This window comes from Macrotis lagotis, chromosome 3 (genome assembly GCF_037893015.1).
Source record: "Macrotis lagotis isolate mMagLag1 chromosome 3, bilby.v1.9.chrom.fasta, whole genome shotgun sequence".
NCBI classification, from domain to species: domain Eukaryota; kingdom Metazoa; phylum Chordata; class Mammalia; order Peramelemorphia; family Peramelidae; genus Macrotis; species Macrotis lagotis.
In genome coordinates, this window is record NC_133660.1 from 227,974,039 (window position 1) to 227,992,725 (window position 18,687).

General features: G+C 41.3%; 1 protein-coding gene and 1 long non-coding RNA gene across 4 annotated transcripts in view; one reads left to right on the forward strand and one right to left on the reverse strand.

Moving 5' to 3' along the window:
• Positions 1-8,127: 8,127 nt before the first annotated feature.
• On the reverse strand, positions 8,128-10,174 carry LOC141516443 (uncharacterized). Its single transcript, XR_012476708.1, has 3 exons — positions 9,938-10,174; positions 9,544-9,649; positions 8,128-9,360 (listed from the first exon to the last, which is right to left on the reverse strand). It is a non-coding gene; the product is annotated as an uncharacterized LOC141516443 (long non-coding RNA).
• A 424-nt stretch (positions 10,175-10,598) lies between these two features.
• Positions 10,599-18,687, forward strand: part of PTPRA (protein tyrosine phosphatase receptor type A) — a 224,164-nt gene continuing 216,075 nt past the window's right edge. For 2 of the 3 annotated variants that reach the window (XM_074230065.1, XM_074230067.1), the window contains exons 1-2: positions 10,617-10,700; positions 15,365-15,424. The gene's annotated coding sequence lies outside the window, so the exon portion shown is untranslated. Of the gene's footprint in view, positions 10,701-15,364; positions 15,425-18,687 lie in introns of all 3 variants that reach the window. The other variant, XM_074230066.1, reaches the window with a different exon arrangement.

The following is an 18,687-nucleotide window of genomic DNA, read 5'->3' on the forward strand; positions in this document are numbered from 1 at the left end:
TTGGGGTTCGAGTCTCTAATATATATATATATATATATATATATATATATATATACATATATATATATATATATATATGACTTGTCCTTTCAAATCCCAAGTTAATCTTTGATAGAGCTTGTTGTTCATTTATGTCTGACTTTTCATGCCCCCATTTTTTTTTTTCTTGGCAGAGATTCTGGAATGGTTTGCCAACTTCTCCAGCTAATTTTACAGATGAGGAACTGAGGCAAAAAGGATTAAGTGACTTGCCCAGGGTCACACAGGTAGTGAGTGTTTGAGGTCATATTTGAACTCAGGCAGATGAATCTTCCTGATTCCCAGTTTAGCACTCTATCCACTGTGCTTGAGATTTTTTGTTTGTTTTCTAAAAAAGGAAGAACCACAAAATAGAACCTTTACTCCACTAAGAAAAATGTATAAACGATGATTCCCAAGATCCCTTTTACATTATTTGGGGATGGGTTTGGCTTTAAGCTTTTTAAATCTCTTTCAGGACAGCACCTCTATTTACTAAAGAAATTATTACACCCCCTACCCCAAGCAATCAGAATTCTTAGATATAAAATATAAAGTAGCATCTAATTCTTGAAAATTAAGTGCTAATGATAGTTTAACTAGAAAGCTATTTAATGACCTTCCACTGAAAGGTGGGGAGGGGGGCGGTCAGCCTTGCGGTAATAGCTTTGTAATATTCTGGTGTCTCTGTCTTCTCCCATGGGTAGGAGTGTCCACACCTCCCACCACCCAACTGAAGGTGCTTTTGATGTCATGTGTCCCTGATGTGATTTTTGACGTTTGCCCCAGGTGCAAAAATTCCCAGTTATGGCTCTGTTTCCACCCAAGCAGTAGGTTTCTCCTTACTGGCAAGAATCAGATCCAGAATAGACTTCCCATTATTGTTCTCCTGACCTTTTGAAAGAAGAAATGATTGTCAAGTCAAGAAATTATTAGCTGCTTTGCTTTTGGCAAGGAAAGGGCTTTTGTCAGATTTCTGGATACTTGAAGTCTCCTGTCACTTTTCTATTTTGTGTCATACTTTGATCAATTTTCTGGGGCTTCCATTTCTTGGAAGATAAGCAACTGTTTTCTTGTCAGTATATCAGGATCTTTTTTTTTTATTAAAGATTTTGAGTTTTAAAATTTTTCTCCTAATCTTACTTCCCTACCCCCACCCCCCACAGAAAGCAATCTGTCAGTCTTTATTTTGTTTCCATGTTGTACATTGATCCAAAATGAGTGTGATGAGAGAGAAATCATATCCTTAAGGAAGAAACAAAAAGTATAAGAGATAACAAGATCAGATAATAAGATATCTGTTTTTTCCCCCTAAATTAAAGGGAATAGTCCTTCAACTTTGTTCAAACTCCACATCTCCTTATCTGGGTACAGATGGTATTCTCAATTGTCCCCAAATTGTCCCTGATTGTTGCACTGATGGAATGAGCAAGTCCATCAAGGTTGAACATCACCCCCATGTCAGGGTGTATAGTGCTTTTCTGGTTCTGCTCCTCTCACTCAGCATCAGTTCATGCAAATCCTTCCAGGCTTCCCTGAATTCCCATCCCTCCTGGTTTCTAATAGAACAATAGTGTTCCACGACATACATATAACATGGTTTGCTAAACCATTCCCCAATTGAAGGACATTTACTTGATTTCCAATTCTTTGCCACCACAAACAGGGCTGCTATGAATATTTTTGTACAAGTGATGTTTTTACCCTTTTTTCATCATCTCTGCAGGGTATATATAGACCCAGTAGTGGTATTGCTGGATCAAAGGGTATGTTCATTTCTGTTGCCCTTTGGGCATAGTTCCAAATTTCTCTCCAGAGGTTGGATGAGTTCACAGCTCTACCAACAGTGTAATAGTAGGACCTTTCCTTTTCAAGAAAACCTCAGATTTTTCTTCTTACCTCCAAATCTTCAGCAGCCTTGCCTTTTGCCTTTGACCACTTGCTTCTTCAGTTTCTTTTCTTTCTTTTTAATTTTTTTTCACAATAAAGTTCTTCAGATTGATTAAGGAAAGCTATTGTCTCTGACTTCCTGGGAGTAGAAAGGCATAATCCCATGGTTTTAATTAACATCTCTGTATGAAGATGGATCAAAATTCTATATTCATCCCCACTCTCTCCTTTGAGTTCCAATCTTGAATTTCTAGCTGCCTGTGAAATGTCATCAGCTGGATATACTCATTGGTATCCAACCTTAACATAGTCAAAACAGTTTCCTCTCCAAAGCTGCCTCTATTCCAAAACTTCTAATTCTGTTGGTCCTACCTGCAATTCATAGGAGTATTTGGATTTAGACCTTGACATCTCCTTCTACTATTTCCTTTCTCTTAAAGCTGAATAATTGCCAATTCTTTCTCTACAGAATCCCTTTTCTTTTCTCCACTTCAGCCTAGTTTATGTCCTTATCCCTCTCACCAATACTATTATAATAATCTGTGAATTGAATTTCCTTCCTCTTGTCCTGGTCCTTTCCAATTCATCTTTTTAACAGCTGCCAAAATGATCTTTCCAATGCACAGGTCAGAACATGTCATCCCTCTGTTCAAAAACAGCACTTCAGTGGCTTACTTCTATTTATAGGATCAGCTACAAACCCTTAGGCTGGCATCCACAGTCCTTTGGCTTTCACCTACCTTGCCAATATTATTTCATAGAACATTCTTTTACCCACTGTATATTCCAGTCAGACTGGATTGATCTGGTCCTGCATGTTCCTCATGTTCCTCCCTCAATGTTTGCAATGCAAGCCATCTCCTCAGCCATATATGGAGAGCATCTTTCATGATAATGTGTGTGTGTGTGTGTGTGTGTGTGTGTGTGTGTATATATATGAACTGTCTTCTCCATTAAAATATTAGCTTCTTGTGAGTAGGAATGATTCCATTCTTTGGCCTTGTATCTCTAATGCTTTGTATTATATATACTTGGAGCATTATATATACTTAAGTGCATTTTTGAGTATCTGATTTATTTATTCATCTCAACCTATAAAAATCTCTTCCTTGATGGCTGAGTTCAGGGTCTAATCAATCAATTTATATTTAATTTGTGCTTACTATGCCCCAAGCACTATTTCTAAGTACTTGTAAAATGAAGTAAAAAATAGTTCCTGTCCTCAAGGAGTTTACAATCTAAGGGGGAGACAACATTCAAAAAATATGCAAGTTATGTACAAGACAAGTAGGAGGCAATTAACAGAGGATAGGCACTGTTCTTAAGAAGGGTTGGAGGAAGACTTCCTGTAATAGGTGGATTTTAATTGAGCCTTAAGGAGAGATCAGTAGTTGAAATAAAAGAAAGAAAGTGATCCAGGAATGGGGAGCAACTTGAGAAAGTGTCCAGGAGTCAAGAGATGGAGTATCTTATTCATGAGACAGCCAGGAGGTCAGTGTCACTGGATGGAAGAATATTTTCCAGGGAAGAATGTTAGAAGGCTGGAAAGGTAGGAGGGCCATCTCTTCCCCCAAATTTTCTCCAATTACTGGCAAGGGATAGGTAATCACTCTTTTCATTTTCTTGAAGTCCTTGGTCTGTTTATTCACTTTGCCTAGATTTTCCCCCCTGCTTTGTTCTGTTCTCACATTCTACCTTGTATCTTAGTTATTCATGTATATATTGTATCTTTTCTATTCAATTTTTTCTTCATTTTTGTACTCAAGACTCTGCATAGTACTTTGAACAATTATCTGGTTAACAATGTGGAATGCATATACTAGATGTATCATACAAACATCACATGCTCTGTGTACAACTCAAATCCATTCATTCATTCATACATTGGACATTGAATGCTTCAGGACACACAAAGGAGAATGATGATAATACAATTATGTGGAATTTAAAGGGTTACAAAGCAGTTTCGTAAGACAGTATCATTTTGAATCTGAGGAAGTTCAGTCTAATAAGGGAATGAGACTATTATCTGTCAGCCCCTGGTGATTTTTCCTACTTCAAGAATTTATTACCTTTAGTCTTCTCCACTTCAAACCCTGCCCTATTTGATCATCTCAACTTATACATTGAAGTCCTCTCAAAGACCTTTGTTCCCTGGTTTAATCATCTTCTTAATGCCTGTGTTTTGTACTAAATTAGTTGCATGCAAGAATGATCATACTTTTTATTATGTCATCACCCACAAGGTTTCCTTCTCCACAGTCCATAATTCCTGTATCTGATCATAACCTTGTGACCTTTCTACTCTCCCTGAGCTTCATCCCTCCTAAACTCAATCTCCAACTTCACTGCAATTTCTATTTACTCCACCCCTCCTTATAGTCTCAGCTTTCTTTAAGAATTTTAGAATCTAGCTCTGACCTATCTTGCCAGATATATATACATATATATATATATATGTATATATATATATACATATATATATATATATATATGTATATATAAATATAAATTCAATCTTTCACCTTGAGACTTTGCATAGGTTTTCTGGAATGTTCTCCCCATACCCTCTCTCACATCCATACCCCCACCCCTCAGATTCAAGCTATTGCCAAGGCCTGCCTATTTCACCTTTGCAATATTTCTCCCTCTCTCCTCTCACATAGCCATCACCCTGGTGAAGGCCCTCATCACTTCACCCTTAGATTATTGCAACACCCTGCTGGTTACTCTATCTTTTCACAAGTTTCTCTCCCCATTCCAATCCATTTTTCTATTTAGCCAGTAAAGTGAAATTTTTAAAATGCAGGTCCAACTTAATAAACTCCAGTGTTAATTGCCTCCGGGAGCAATGTTTGGCATCACAAATCCTTCATATCCTAGACCCCTCCTACCTTTTTAGTCTTCTACTTTACTCCCTGACAAATATTCTTCTATTTAGTGGTACTGGCCTCCTGCTTGTCTCAAGAAGAAGGTACCCCATCTCTTGACTCTAGGCATTTTCTCTGTCTGCCCCCTTGCTTGAAACATTCTCTGTCTTCTACTCTGCCTACTAATGTCCCTGACTTCCGTTAAGTCACAACTAAAATCCCACCTTCTACAGGAAGTTTTCCCTAACTCCTCAACTTTAGTACTTTCCCTTTTAAAATTATTTCCTATTTATCCTTTAGATTTTTCTTGTACATGTTGTCTCCCCCAGTAGATCATAAGCTTCTTGAAGGAAAGGATTATCTTTTATCTATTTTTGTACCCCCCCCAGTTTCTTTTACATAGTAAGCACTTAATAAATGTTTATTGTGTGATTGAGCTCAAGTGATGCTTCTTTTAGAGTTCATTATTGATTCCCCCAGTTATTAGTGTTCTCTTTCAATCCCCTTTATAGTTTATAATCTATAGCTAGCTGTGAACATATATGTAATATATAATGCAAGCTCTTAGAGGACAAGGACTATTTCAGTTTTTGTTTTGGTGAACTTTTTTGGTCTCAGAACCTAGTACTGTGATCAGGAGAATATCAATCAATGAATCATTCAAGCTAGTAAGCATTTATTAAGTGCCTACTGTGTGCCAGACACCAGAGATCCAAATATAAAAGTAAGATCTTTCCTATCCTTAAGGAATTCCCATTCTAATAGTTCACGGAGAAATAAAATAGCAGTCTTGTACATAATAGGTTTGTTGATTGGATTGAATTCCATAAGGACTTAATGAATGCTTTTTGTATTAGATTACTGAATAATGCTAGAAATACAGAGTCTAGAGGATAGATAGGTTTTGATTAGTTCCAGGAAGTGGGTGGAGTAGAGGAAGAAAAGAACAAAGATGAAGAGGAGTTTGTTAAAGGAAATGACTCAGCGAAGGTTGAGGGAAGAGGGACTGGTAAAGAATAGGGGCTGAGGTCAATAGGGGATCAGAGGATGATAGAAAAGAACTGGAAGGAGTTTATATCTAAGGTAGGCATGGGGATATAGTAGATTGAATGCTGTCCTTGAAGTCAAGAAACTCTGAATTTAAATCCTCCTCTCTCCTACCCCCCCAAATGATCTAAGGCAAATAACTCAGCTTCAATTTCCTCCTCTGTAAAATGGGGATAATTGTTGCATCTACCTCAGAGTTGTAAGGATCAGGGAAACTATTTACATTATGTACTTTGTAAACATTAAAGGATCTTTTTATGTCAGTTATTTTATTTTGTATAGTCTTATTTGTTTTTGTTTTTTGCAAGGCAGTGGGGTTAAGTGGCTTGCCCCCAAGGCCACACAGCTAGGTAATCATTAAGTGTCTGAGGCTGAATTTGAACTCAGGTACTCCTGACTCCAGGGCCAGTGTTCTATCCACTGTGCCACCACCTAGCCGCCCCTGTATATTCTTATTCATGTATGTTTTGTCTCCTCCAAGAGAATGTTCCTTGGGAGCAGAGATTTTTTTTTAATTTTCGTATTTTTATTCTCAGTATCTGGAACATGGAAACATTTTAAAAATAGTTTAGTCTCCCTATCTGATCTAAAATTATATTATAAAGCATCAGTCATCAAAACTGTCTGGTATTGGCTAAGAAATAGAGTGGTGGACCAGTGGAATGGACTAGGTGCAATAGCAGGAAACAAAGTAATCTGCTGTTTGATAAACACAAAGAGTTCAGTTATTGGGATAAAAACTCTCTCTTTGATAAAAACTTCTGGGAAAATTGGAAGTTAGTATGGAAGAAATTTAGATTAGACCAACACCTCACACCCTTTACCAAGATAAGATCCAAATGGTTACAAGATTTAGACATAAAAAAACAATACTATAAGCAAATTAGAAGATCAAGGACTAGTTTAGCTGTCAGATCTATGGAAAGGGGAGCTGTTTACCACTAAGGAAGAGATAGAGAACATCACTAAAAACAAACTAGATGATTTTGATTACATTAAATTAAAAAGCTTTTGCACAGATAAAACCAATGTAACCAAGATCAAAAGAAATGCAGTAAACTGGGAAACAATCTTTACAACCAATGTTTCTGACAAAGGACTCATTTCTAAAATATACAGAGAACTGAGTCATATTTTTTAAAAAAGCCATTCCCCAATTGACAAATGGTCAAAGGATATGCAAAGGCAATTTATAGATGAGATCAAAGCAATCTATAGTCATATGAAAAATTGCTCTAAATCATTACTTATTAGACAAATGCAAATTAAATCTTCTCTGAGGTACCACCTCACACCTTTTAGACTGGCCAATATGACCAGAAAGGATAATGATCATTGTTGGAAAGGTTGTGGGAAATCTGGGACACTATTACACTGTTGGTGGAGCTGTGAACTCATCTAGCCTTTCTGGAGAGAAATTTGAAACTATGCCCAAAGGGCAACAAAAATGTGCATACCCTTTGGTGTGGATACCCTTTGATCCAGCAATACCACTACTGGGTCTATACCCTGCAGAGATGATGAAAAAGGGTAAAAACATCACTTATACAAAAATATTCATAGCAGCCCTGTTTGTGGTGGCAAAGAATTGGAAATCAAGTAAATGTCCTTCAATTGGGGAATGGCTTAGCAAACTGTGGTATATGTATGTCATGGAACACTACTGCTCTATTAGAAACCAGGAGGGGTGGGAATTCAGGGAAGCCTGGAGGGATTTGCATGAACTGATGCTGAGTGAGATGAGAACCAGAAAAACACTGTACACCCTAACAGCAACATGGGGGTGATGATCAACCTTGATGGACTTGCTCATTCTATCAGTGCAACAATCAGGGACAATTTGGGGCTCTCTGCAATGGAGAATACTATCTGTATCCAGATAAAGAACTGTGGAGTTTGAACAAAGTTCAGGGACTATTCCCTTTAATTTAGGAAAAAAACCTGATATCTTATTGTCTGATCTTGTTATCTCATACCTTTTGTTTCTTCCTTAAGGATATGATTTCTCTCTCATCATATTCAATTTGGATCAGTGTACAACATGGAAAAATGTAAAGACTGACAAATTGCTTTCTATGGGGGGGGTGGGGGGAGGAAAGTAAGATTGGGGGGAAAATTGTAAAACTCAAAATCTTTAATTAAAAAAATAGTTGTGTCTTTAGTCTTCTTAACAACAGCAACAAAGATATACAAACATAAAAAATGAACTTATTCGAGGTGAACCCCATATTAAAAAAGGCAAGAGAGGACAAAAAATTGTCAATTCCCTCCCCTGCCCCCCCAAAAGAAAAAGGAACTTAGGACAACTGGTAACAGAACAGAACATATTATCTCTTAATAAATACTAGTTGATACTATGGAATAAGAAGCTAATTAGGCAGAAAATGTTAATAGAAATGCTTCCCAGGTCCCTCTAAAATGTTGGTACGACAGCTTTTTTTCAGAGAGCTCACACTTTTTGTACATCACTCACTTGTGTTATAGACCACTATTAGATTGCAATGCACACTTTCAATTTATAATCTTGGAGATTTATTGCCTAGATCTTGGAGAAGAATGATCACATAGCCAGTATCTCGAAGGTGGGCTTGGTACTCAGATCATTCTTCCAGAAGGCTTTCATTCAATTAGGTAACACTTCCTCTTGAACAGAGAATATCTTCTATTTTCAGCATATATCCTGCCCTGTTCAAAATATACATGTCATATACACACGTACACATAACATGGGCAACACCATCTTCTATGATAAGCATAGATTTTTTTTTTGGTTTGGTTGTTTGGCTCCCATTTGTCTTAACTAGTATATTTGAGTCTAAAAGCATGGGAACCACAGATGCTAGACATGGGAGCCTGTGGGGCTGGGTGTCACTCCTCCTCCACTGTCTCTCTTCTGAGACCTGAGAACCACCTACCTGATTATTACCTAGCCCACATATAGCAGTTATCAGACTTCCCCCAGAGGCCCTGTGGCCTCCAGCAGTGAAACACCAGTTCTTGTTTCGATAATTCTGGCATTGAGCGAGATCCTGATCTTTTCATGTCTTTAACACCTTCTGTTGCTGGGAGCTTGGGCTCTGGTACTGGCTCTGGGCCTGGGTTCTGTAGCCAACTCCAGAGACACGCAGATTCTGCCCACCCTCATTGGGAACTTTCTTCCCCATTAAAGATAAACAGAAGCAGGGATGTTTGCTCTTTGGGGGATGGTGTAAGTAATGGGCCTTCCCTCAGCCGACCATCTCACCCACAGGGTGACTCCGGCCAACTGACTTGATCAGCAATCCGGGGAGGAGAGGAGGTTGTGGTGGTGGGGATACCACAGAGTTATTCTTTGTCATTTCTCGGGGTCACAATTTCCTTCTCCTCAATTCCCTCGCTGTGAAAATGAGGTTGCTGTCACTGACCACTTCCCTCCTGGCCCCAGCTCGGTGGTGTGTGGTGGGAGTCAAGCTTTGGGAGTGTCGTAGGAGAGGTACCATTCAAACTGCCAGCAGTGTGGTTTGCTGGAACATTCACTCCATCTGTCAATAATGGGCTGGAACAGAACAGGAGAGAGTGACTAGCAAGGGAGGTTCCCCCAAAAGACCTTTTTTTTTCCTCCATCAATTGATTTATTATTTCTTCAGGTCCCAGAGGAACCATTACACTTTGGGAGGATTTAGAAAGTATTTAGAATTTACTATTGAAATGAACAAATATTTATCAAGCTTTGTATTACCCTGGACCAGGCACATTGAGGATTCAGAGGTGAATGAGACATAGTCAGGGACTGTTCTCCAGGGCTTTTTCTTTTGATACCCCTTAAAAAGAGGCAGCCTAAAAACCTAAAAAAAAAAAAAATGATTGGGGTGGCTGGGTGGCGCAGTGGATAAAGCACCGGCCCTGGAGTCAGGAGGACCTAAGTTCAAATCCGGCCTCACACACTAATAATGACCTAGCAGCATGGCCTTGGGCAAGTCACTTAACCCCATTGCCTTGCAAAAATCTAAACAAATAAACTGATTTCTTTAAAATATAGTAATAATTTGGGCAGCTCGTTGGCACAGTTCAAATCCGGCCTCATACTTATTACCTAGCTGTGTGGCCTTGGGCGGGTCACTTAACCCCATTACCTTGCAGAAAAAAGGGGGGTAAAGGCAGCTCCGGGGCCCCACGCCTTCAGCGCCCCGGCAGCTGCCGGCGGAGTCAGTAAAACCAAAGAGAAAGCGAAGCGGGGGAGGCCGTGCGGGGCAGCGCCGCCAGCGCCCCGCACGCCCCGAGGGATGCCGGGATCTTCCCGGAGTCTCCGGGCTCGGCGCGCCGGGGCCCTCGCTGGAAGCGGAGCTTTCGTTGGGGAGGCCCCGGCCCCGGCCCCGGCCCCGGCCCCGCCGCGCGGGAGCGGAGGCTTCGGGCGCCCCCCGGCGGCGGGGCCCGGATCACGGCCCCGGTCCCCTCGGGAAGCCGGCGGGCGGGGCGCCGGCCAACCAGCGTCGGGCTCTCAACGGGCCAATGAGGAGGCTCGTTACAGCCGGCGCGGCCGACGGGAGCCAGGCGGCCCTGGCTGCGAGCGGCGCCCACTGACAGCCCAGCGCCCGGAGCGGGGAGCCCGGGGAGCCCGGGGAGCCCGAGCCGCCGCCGCCGCCGCCGCCGCCCGCCCTTGGCTCCCTGCGACCCCCGCTCCCGGCCCCTTGCTCGCCCCGCTCCCGTCAGCGCCATGGCCGCGAGGCCGCCTCGGCGGGGCCGGGGGCCGCGGGCGGGGCGGCGGCACTGAGTGGCGGCCGGGCGGGCGGAGGGCAGGGGCGCCGCCCCCGGGAGCCCCGCCGAGCCGCGCCGCCTCCCTCGGGCCGGGCCCGAGCGCAGCGGGAGCGGGAGCAGCCGCGGCCGCCGTCCGGCCCGGTGAGTGGCGCGCGGGGCGCGGGCGGGGGCGCGGGCCGCGGCCCAGGTGCGCGGGGCCCGGGGGCGTGGCCTCGGCTTCTGCCGCCCACGGGGGGGGGGGTCGGGGCGCGAGGGAGGCCGCCCCGGGCGGGGGTCCCCCAAGGCGGGGCCGGGGGGAGCGGCGCTGTCCGTGCTCCCCGCCCCCAGCCGGCCCCCGCGGCGGCAGTGAGCGGGGCCGGGGCCGGGGCCGGGGCCGGGGCCGGGGCCGGGGCCGGGGCCGGGGCCGGGGCCGGGGCGGGAGGCCCGGAGCCTGGGAGGGAGCAGGCGCTTCGCCGCGGCGCCCCGCCGCCCTTTGTCTCCTGTGTTCGCGGCGCAGGGGCGGCTCGGCCCCGGGACCTCTCCGGCAAAGCCCGGGGTCTTCTTGGGACGTTCCCGGACTGGCCGGGCGCCTCCCGGGGACCCGGCGGCCGCCTGAGGGCTCCTTCCGAAAGGGGACGCCGGTCGGGGTGGCAGGGCGAGGGGCAAAGGGACGTGCCCGGAGCCCAAAGACCCCCTGAACCCCCGCTCCGGACCCGCCCCGCGCCGCCTCCCCGGCCGCTTCCTCTGGTGCTTTTTCCGTACTGAACTGTCAGGCCATTCCCAGCCAGAAGCAAACTCTTTCAAATAGGAGTTCATGGCATTCAAGGAACTCACCGAATAGGAAGTGGAGGCTGCTGAGGAAAGAGAAGCACTTGGGAATACAAACCGGATCTCTCTCTGCTCATCTTCTTTGAGAAACGTCTTAATTGGCATTTGTCTCCAAGTAAAATCAGCAGGGGAAGAGGAGGGTGGTGCCCCCCCCACCCCCGCTTTGGAGATTGTGAACTCAAAATTTTAGGCTAGAAGGGACCATAGAGGTCCTAGCTTCCTGCTTGATACAGAAATTCCCTACATGTCATTGTTCATTTAACTTCTGCCCCGTTGACTTAACTCATTGTGGGGTCACTTTGGTTAGGAAATCTACAAACCTGTAAAGCTACATTTTTAGTCCCTGTTCTGCCAGATAATGGAAGCTCCCCTAATCACAAAAGTGGTTGTGGTGGGTTTTTTTTATTACAGCTTTAGCAAAAGTGTTGAGATGTTATATTTAGGATGCCCCTATATGTATGTATGTATATATATACACACACACACACACTGAGTTTTTTTTGACATTCTGTAAGGCTTTTTACCAACTTCAAATATTACAAAATGCCAGCTATTAGTAGAACTTTAGCAGTATGCCCTGTTGAATACCCTGGTCTCCCAATTTATCAATATCTTTAATTTCCCTATCATATCTTCATTGTAGTAGCCAAAGAGTTGGTCATACCTTAGATCTCATCATCACCTAATTTAAGATCCAGAACCCTGGATTATCTGATGATAATCTCTTGTCCTTTAATTTCTCACTTTTTTTCTCCTGTATTTATTCTTTGTCATGTCTCTTGGAAAGTCCTATACCCAGTCCTTTCTACTGCTCTTGTTCTGGCTTCACTTCCTTTATGGCATTAACTCTATTGTTAATCAGTTAAAATATGTGCTGACTTCTATCCTGAATTTCTTGGTTTCTTGTCCTAACTCCATCCTGGCCCCGCTATTATTCAGCCATAACTTTCCCCATTCCCCAGTCTACTGCTACCTGCTTCCCATACATTCATTCATTACCTAATTCCAACTGGATCATCATTTGATCCTTCATCACCAGTTCTCTAAGTGCTTGTTCTAAACCTTTTCTCTACTAAGGTACCCTCCAGGCCTCTTTTCTCCCCTCGAAGATGACTATCTTAAGGTACTGAGAAAAATCACTGTCATCTGTTTTGTGTCCTTATCTCTTTATCCTATCAAGTACTTTCCTTATTCATTCTTTCTTTCTTTCTTTTCTCTAGTCTCTGATGCAAAAAATGTGACCCCTCTTGCCAAGGTCAACCCCCTCAGCTGATATCTTTAATCTCTGCTCTCCTAGAGCTTGATTCATTGTTCTTTCTCTTTCATCTTTATTTGCCCCTATGTTCGTCTTTGGCTATCAGACCTTTTCCCCTTTCATTTTCAGCAACCATTAGAAAGAAAGTTATCTGCTATTATTCAGTGCTTCTGTTTCCCTCACGATCAACTTATTTCAACTCCTTATAGTTAGCATCTATTAAAATATCTTTGATTTGGTAAATTTATGTCTTTTCTGTTATTGATAGAATGCTGCTACTTAGAGCAGGAGGGTAGGTCATTGCCTGTTTTTGTATGCCCCTGCAGCTAAGAATGGTTTTTACATCCATGGAGTCACCTGGGCTTTTAACTTTACAATTATCCTTGATTCTTCCTTCTTATCTTTCATAATCTTTTGCCAAGTTTTAATACCTATATCTCTATAATATCTCAGATATATATATGCATATATATATTTATCTATAGCTCTATCTAGGTGTATCATCTCTTTCCTTCTATGCTGTGACATGACTACCACCCTAGTTCAGGTATTCATCATTTAAACCAAGATATCAACCTTTTAACATATCAATCCCTGCTTGCTTCCAGTCTCCCCCTTCTCCAATTTCTTGTTGATATAGCTACCAAATAATCTTCCTAAAGCATTGGTTTGACCTTGGCACTTCTCTATTCAAGAATCCCTATTAGTTCCGGGGTAAAATACCCAACCTTTAGTTTAGCATCTAAAGATATTCACAATTGGTTTCCAGGCTGTTTCTACACATATTTGATCCTACTGCATCCAGGCCCATCTCTGGTCATTCTGATTTATATCTTGCCATTAGACCCAGATGGCTGAAGATGAGAAAGTAAGACTGGTGACATTGCATAGCTCTCCCTTACTTAAATCCAATTCATTTGTGAATCATGGCATCATCTTCCTGATGTCATGGATAAACAACAACAAAACTTATCTGATATTAATCTTCTTCCTGTACTGTGTTTCTGCCAAAATGAACTCTACCAGTTGTTCTCTAAATTTAGCATTGTCACCTCCATGCTTTGGCTTTGGCTGACTTCAGAGCCTGGAATGTGCTCTGAGACCCAGCTCAGGTGGCTACTCCCCCCCCACCAAGTCCTTCTCTGACTTTTGCCAATTGTCAGTGTTCTCTATTATTTCACAATGTTTTACATTCATTTGTATGTCCTCTGTGTTGTGTGCCCCAGGATAACATAAATTCCTTGAGGATAGGGACTTTTTTCATATTTGTATCCATGACCCCAGGACTAGTGCAATGCTTTATCCAAAGGTATATTGTTGACTTGAATTCCACTTATTGAGATATTTTTTTTTGAGCCTGATATGGTAGACCATTCCTCCAAAAGAGATGTCAATCTATTAGTCTCTGCCCTCTGGGTACTTCTTCAACTAGTACTTATTTTACTACATTATTTAGCTCATTTTCCACTTTTTTTATATACAAGGATGGCATGACAAATTTTGTGTGATGATTCGCCAACGTCCTGGTCTTTCAAATTCATGAGTTAGTACCTATCTAAAAAGAAGCAAAGTTAGTTTGGTATGGTATGTTCTTGGTCAAGCCATTGATTATCACTTCCTTAAGTCATTGCTCACAAAATATCCAGGTTTAAATTTGTTTCAGATTTCTGCTAGTTGTTAACATTAAATTCATTGATTTGAGGTTTCAGGAGTCTACCTTCCCTCTTTAGAAAAGTAGGATTATTGTTCAGCATGCTCTCTTATGACATTTCCTGGTCTAGTGATATTCCTTAATGGTTGACCACGAGCAATTCTTTAATAGCATTTATACTTTAAATTTATTTTAGTTGTCTAGAATCATATACACTTGAATCAGGTACTTTTTAAATTTTTCGTTCATCCAGCTTGGAATTCAATTCCCCTTTAACCTTGTATGTTTGTTTTTGAGGAGTACTCCTTGGTAGTAGCTGAGCATCATGTCATCTCTTACCATTACACCATCTGTCTCCCACAGTGGGTATGTTCATTCTTTGTTCTTGCCCAAAATATAACTAAAATCCTGTTTGTTTTTCTGAAAATTTTATTCAATCCTCAGTTCACTCTAGATTTGAGCCTTTGTGACAGCATTCTTGGTAAGCTCATAATCTTCTTTATTCTTCCTGGGTTTGCATATTTTATAAATATTCTTTTTAAATATGAGTGCAAGGGAGAGCTCTCTCTGCAGCTACATTGTCATCACTCCCCCTTTCTTACTCAGTATGATTCGCAATTTTATCATCAGCATTTTGCTCTTAACAGTGTCTCATCTCTTGAACTAATTTCCCTTTGGAAACCTGAAACAATGAATAGGCTCTTGAGCCAATCATTTCTCTGATTTTTAAAAAATATGCATATCTAAGGTAAAGGGTATACATCTCAGCTTTTTGATCACAAATAAAGATTGTGTTTGTCAGTGATGACATAGACACTTTCGCCCAAGTTCCTTTGATTTCTTTTTCTCCCCTAAACAATTTTCCATTGTAAGTCAAAATTTTGTCCAGATAAGTAGTATAAGGCAGCAGCAGTATTTAGGGAAGCAAGTCTGCTTCCAACACAATCTGGATAGCTGAATTAATAATAATAATAATGATGATATTTACAACTCCATTTCTATACCTCTATATAGTTTACAAAATGGTTCCCTTTCAAAACACTGTACTGAGATAGATAGTACAAGTACTACAGTATTCTCCTTATTTTGCAGATGGAGAAACAGGCCCAGAGATGTTGAATGACTTGCCCTCAACTTCACAGCAAGTCAGAGGTGAGGCTTGAATACAGGTCTTTGGATCCTAAATCCAGTGTTCTCTTTAAAGCATCATACTCCTTTTTTTCTAATATTTTTTGATCAAGGAGCGCACTAGTTTTCTAAATCTGTCTCACTCATAAGGAATACTGTTAGAAGCCTTTGCCCCTTTATCTGAGTTTATTCCTGATAGGATCCTAGGATTTAGGGTGGAAAGAATGCTTAGAGATCATCTGATCTATTGACCTCATTTTATACAGGAGTAAACTGAGTCCACGGAAGTTAAATAATTTGCTCAAGGTCACATAAATAGTAACGAGTACTCTGGGTATTTAAACTGAGGGTTTTAGACTTTAAATCTACTATTTTTCTGTTATACCACATTGCCTGCTATAACAAATGGAGGCTTTTGTTTTTCAGGTTTTCTCTTAACTGGTTATTTCTGCTAAATATCCAGGATAAGGGATTTGTGTACTCTTAGCAAGGTGTGAAACTTAATTTTTCTTACTGACCCTCTGAGGCTTAGTGCCTTCACTGTAATTTGATTAATTCAGTCAGCATTTATTAAGCACCTATTATGAATGAGACCCTATACTAGATGCTTTGGATGGAAAAGATGAAACCAGTTCACATGTGACTTGTCTTCTCACACACATGGCCTTTCAGACTTAAAAATAGGTGTATTGAAGAGTCCCCCTCATTCCTCCCTTTATCTTCCTTATTGCTTCCTTTGCTAGCCCTTACAGATTTAGGGATGGAGGAGCAGAGACACAAAGCAAGGCAAAGGTCAGTATTTCCTATCTCCCTACTCTTTCTTTGTTCCCAGTAAATCTCCCTTGATTTTATTCCTATCCAAGCTTATGGCTGTAATTCTCCCTTCCTTCTGACTTCTTCTCCTACCCAGTGAGCTAAGTTTTAACAAATAAGAGGAAAAAGAGCAGTTCAGCAAAACTAATTACTTAGCAAGCCTTTATTTTAATTTTTTGACCTTAACGAACACGTTAAAATGAGCATTTTCATATGGCCATAGAACTAGAGAGTTGCATATGAGACAGAGAATCTCTACTATGTACAGCTTGCCTTTCTTTTTAAGTATATGACAAATTCATCCTGTAACTTTTAAAGCTGTCTTGCTTGTCTGTGATTCCTTCTGGACTTCCTTCTGTTCTCTTTGTGTGTTAAATTGATTCAATGATGCTCTTTTCTATTTTATTTTCTTTTTGGTGAGGGGGGACCCTATTCTTAGTTCGTTTTCTTTGTTCCTCTCCATTCTTTTTCTTCTCTCTCTCTCTCTCTCTCTCTCTCTCTCTCACTCTCTCTCACTCTCTCTCACTCTCTCTCCCCCTCCCTCCCTCCCTCCCTCCCCCTTTTCTCCCTCCTTCTTTCTTAGTTTTACCTTCTCTACCCACAAAGTAAAAACTTCATAACAAATATGCATAACCAAAAATACAAATTTCCACACTGGTGTCCAAAAATGTATCTTATTCCAGCAAGTCGTTATTAAATAGCTGTCACAGATAAAAAACTGTACTAGGTGATAGGGACAAAAGTGAAATAATTTCAGCAATTCCCTACCTTCAGAAAACTTAAATTCTTTATGGGAAGACTATGTATATGTTTACAAAATAGATAGAAGGTGAGCACACTAGTCTTTAGGAAAGACTTCATGGAAAAAGTGACACTTGAACTGAGTCTTAAAGCAAACTTAGAATTCCAAGTGGTAAAGTTGAGTAGTGATACATCATAGGCACAGGGAGCCACCACTGCAAAAGCATTGGGCAAGGGAAATGGAGGACTGTATATGAGGAATCAGCTTGACTGGCCCCAAGGAGAGTGAAAGGAAGGAGTAAGACTGGAAAGGTAAGTTAGGGCTATGTTGTAAAGGACTTTTCATGCCAAGCAGAAGAGATTATTTTTTTTCTAGGGCAAGAATTCTTATCTGAGGTCTACAAGCTCCCCAGCAGAAACACTGATAATCTGATTTCCAGGGCTCTGTGAACTTGGGGGGGGGGGGTGTTTCAACTTCTTTTTCACTAACTTCTAAAAGTTGTCATTTTCTTAAATTGAGAATTTGGGCAATAAATATTATTCTGAGAAGGGGTCCTGAGATTTCACCAGACTACCAAAGGGCAAAATGATGCAAAAAAGGGTATGAATCCCTTTCCTGGAGGTAATAGAGAGCCTTAAGAATTTAATGAGTAGGGAACTAACTTGGTCAGACCACTTTGGTAGATGTGGAGAATTGATTGGAGTCAGGCAGTGGGGGGAAGGAATGAGACTTGAAGTAGGCAGAATAACAAAGAGGCTTTTGCAGTAGTCTAGGCAAAAGGTAATGAGAGCCTAAACTCCTATGGTGGCTGTATGAATAGTGAGAGGGGGTTCAAAGAAATAGATGTTGTGAAGGTAGAAACAATAACACTTTGCAACTGATTGCATATATGTAATTGTATGAGTTAAGGATGGTACCATGATTATGAACCTGGATTGCTGGAAGTATGATGACACCTTCAACAGACTATACTATTCTATTTTGGGGAAAATATATTGAATTCCATTTTGGATGTGTTATATTTTAGATGTTTATGGGACATCTAGTTTAACATATGTAATAGGCAGTGTTTACTAGCAGTGTCTATTATCCATATCCAATTGATGATAAGGAATAGGAAGTCTGGAGAAAAGCTTAGGTGGGATATGTCAATCCCTGAGTCATCTACGTAAAGATCATAATTAAGTACATGGGAGATGACATAATAACAAAATAAAAGTGATAGGAAGAATAGAAAGGAACCCAGAACCCAGTCTTGAAATATACTTATGATTAAGAGGTACAATATAGATTAGGATCCATAAAGATGGTTGCATAAAGGAGCCTGAGAAAGAGCAGTCAGTTAGATGACCAAAAGGACAGCATCATGAAAACCTAGAAAGAAGAGACTATCCAGAAGGTGAAAGTAGTCAGGGGAGACAAATGATGCAAAAGTCAAGAAGGATGAAGGGAAAAGACTAAAATTTCTGGCAATTAAATGATCATTTCTTACCTTGGAGAGGGCGATTTCAGTTGATCAGAGGTCAGATTATAAAGGGTTAAGAAGTAATAAGAAAAGAAGTATTGACAATAAGAGTTGATAACTTTTTTCCTAGGAGTTTGTGCAAGAGGAGAGATGTGGGGTCTAGTAAGGATTTTAAGGATGGGAAGGACTTAAACTTGTTCACAAATAGCAGGGAATTAGTTTTTGGAAAGGGAGAGATTGAAAATGTCAAAGGGGATGAATGATTGA